This window comes from Mesoplodon bidens (assembly GCF_964165515.1).
Source record: "Mesoplodon bidens genome assembly, chromosome: 4".
Lineage (NCBI taxonomy): Eukaryota > Metazoa > Chordata > Mammalia > Artiodactyla > Ziphiidae > Mesoplodon > Mesoplodon bidens.
Window position 1 is genome coordinate 36,593,075 of NC_138160.1, and position 2,705 is coordinate 36,595,779.

Consider the following 2,705-nt stretch of genomic DNA (forward strand, 5'->3'; position numbering starts at 1 on the left):
TCATTTTATCAGAGGTTTATTCACACATTTGGTAATGTAAGAAACAACAATCTTGTAAAATAAGCAGAATACAAGTAATCTAGCTAGTAGTATTTGTAAGGTCATAAGTAAGAATTTAAGCCAAGAACTTCCATTAGGTGCGACCCAGTATATCCCCAGGTCATTTGACTTAGTCTGTTCTGTACCAACCCTTATCTTTAAGGGAAGTGATATATAGGCTTATTCACAAGGCACCTAGCCCAATTTCCTAGTGTTATTAAGTTGGTAATCCTTAGTATGGTTTAATTGTTCCCAACATAAGGGGGGGGGGGGGCTTAAAAATCATAGCCTGATGTTAGCCATATAAGTCCAGCACACAACTGAGGGAAGTTACATTCTTTGGCTGAAAATTTGTTTGTTGCTCTGATTGAACTTGAGTACCTTTAAAAGAAAATTTATATTTTTGGTGACGGTTAGAGAAAGTCTGATTGATTGGCTAAGTGAGGGAGTCCCAGGAAAGAAATACATTTGGTTTGTAAGCAAAAGTGTGAGCAATTATCAAAGTAATTGGTATACAGGCCTGATCCATCATCTTAGGTAAGCTGTCTACTTCAGATGTAGTCTTCTCATCCTGGTCTGGTAGTTTCTCCTCTGTTTAAGCATCGCTTTTAAGATGATTTTGAGGTCAGCAGTCCTCTCCATAGGCCAGTCCAATGCAAGGGGTCAATTCCCTTAGTCTTACTGTGCATGAGCTGGTTAAAAGTACCTGATAAGTGTTCTTCCATTTAGGTTGGAGATAGTCCTTTAAATGATGTATTTTCCAGTAATGCATAATCTCCTGCGTTGCAGGTCATGGGGGAATCTTTTTTTTTTCCCTTGGGAAGTCAAGATTTATTAAAAGCATCAAGCTCCAGGGCATTTTTTTTAAACCAAATACCTTAAAAATGTTTTTTTTTATCCCCACAAAAATCCTTATCATTTAAAACCAGATATCCAAATTACATGGCTAACATTTTTAGCTAATCAACTCTTCAGTACTGATCCTAGAAAACAACCTTCAATGGATCTTTGAATAATGGAGATTCAGCCACTGATATGAGGGGTGTAGGTAGTCACACCTTTAACGTTCAAGCCACAGGCTGTGACGTTTGGAAGGGTGAGGTCTACTGTCCTGCATTATCAGAATTTGTCCTATTTTCAGTGCTACTGGGTTGCACGTTATCTGCGAGGTTTTGTGCATGCTCAAGAAATAAATCTTTCAGTACACTTAATTCCTTACCAATTTACTTTTTGCTTCCAACCATTCATTCTCTTCCTCGAGCTGATTCACTCTCTGCAGCGTATCCTGCGCTTTCTGCTTGCTTTTCAACAGGCTCTTTTTCACCTCCATGCTGTTCCTCTCTCTGCGCTGACGCGTCACTGTTGCGATCCACGGGCAAACTCTTTTTGCTCTGCTTGCTTGGAGGCACAGCTTTGCCTCCACCCCCAGGGCCAGCGGGCCCCAGCTGAGGAACCTGCTGTAAACCGCTGGCATGAGCCTTAGTATGGATGACACTTATTCCATTCACTCCCGGGGTACCGTTCTGCTGCGATACCTTGCTCATTTGGGCACGCTCCCTCGACAACACAGAACAAGTAGAAATGAGGACAAGGTGATCAATGGTTTCCACACTAAACTGCCAAGAGATCTGCACATGTACCTGAACCCCTGAGGGTACGGCCCATCTGTGTTGGAAGAACAGATTCTCCTTCCCCTCAAACATGCATTTCCACCCTCTCCATCTAGACACCTCGGCTGGCAATTTTCCTGACTGTGTTCCCTCCAAGCGTGCTAAGGAAGCACTTTATTTTTTGCCCTCCTCTGTTCTGTTCAACTCGTGGTTGCTGCACGTTCCTCCAACCTGTGTTCAACAGTCCTTCAGCCCGCCCGCCCCCAAGCGGCCTCCACTCCAAGCGGCCCCCGCGGCGCAGCCCGACCCGACCCAGGCCTCGCAGCCCGCAGCCCGCGAGTCAGCAAGGAGGAGTGATGGTTATAAAACAGGCAGCCTCTGCCGGCTCCGCAGCCGCCACCCGCTTCCCCTCCCCGCAGGGCCGTGTGCGCCAGGGGCATCTTATCTTCATCCAAAAATAGATTACTGAGGTAAACTTCAGAAGCAAACTTAGAGTGTCCTTAAAATAATTCAATTAAACTTTACAATAATGTAACAGCAAGGAGCTACTGGGAAGTGAGTCTTAGTAAATACAGACCTCAACTAACAAAATTATAATGTCCACTGAAACGATCTTTTTCTCTCTAAAATTACCCTCATTTCTACAAAATATAGCCAAAATAAGACTAATTTGTTTGCAAAATAAGTCTGGCTTCAACAAACTTGGCCTAATGATTTATACAAGTGTAATTGATCATATAGGTTCTTTAAAAGTTGGCTTTGCTGGAACTTTTTAAGGAATCTCAAATTGTTTAAAGGCCTTTCAAGGGTAGGAAAGCTATGCCAAGGGCTTGTCACTGATTTTGCCTTGGAAAATTTTCAATGAATCTCTCCCTTTTCAAGGTCCTCAAAATATCTTGAGATTCCTGCACCTGTTAGGAGGTGGCCTTCCTAATTTACCTGATAAACCTGCTGGTAATTCAAGAGTTTCCAATCTCTGGAGGGATCAGGTAGAGAGAAAGGATATATGTTTCAATTCTGCTTACAAAGGTATAATTTACTAAATTGATGTAAGTC

At 42.8% G+C, this 2,705-nt stretch overlaps 1 pseudogene across 1 annotated transcript; it reads right to left on the minus strand.

The window, feature by feature from the left end:
• Positions 1 to 1,142: 1,142 nt before the first annotated feature.
• On the minus strand, positions 1,143 to 1,583 carry LOC308616482 (CCAAT/enhancer-binding protein gamma-like; annotated as a pseudogene). Its single transcript has one exon. The product of its transcript is annotated as a CCAAT/enhancer-binding protein gamma-like (transcript).
• Between the last annotated feature and the right edge of the window lie 1,122 nt (positions 1,584 to 2,705).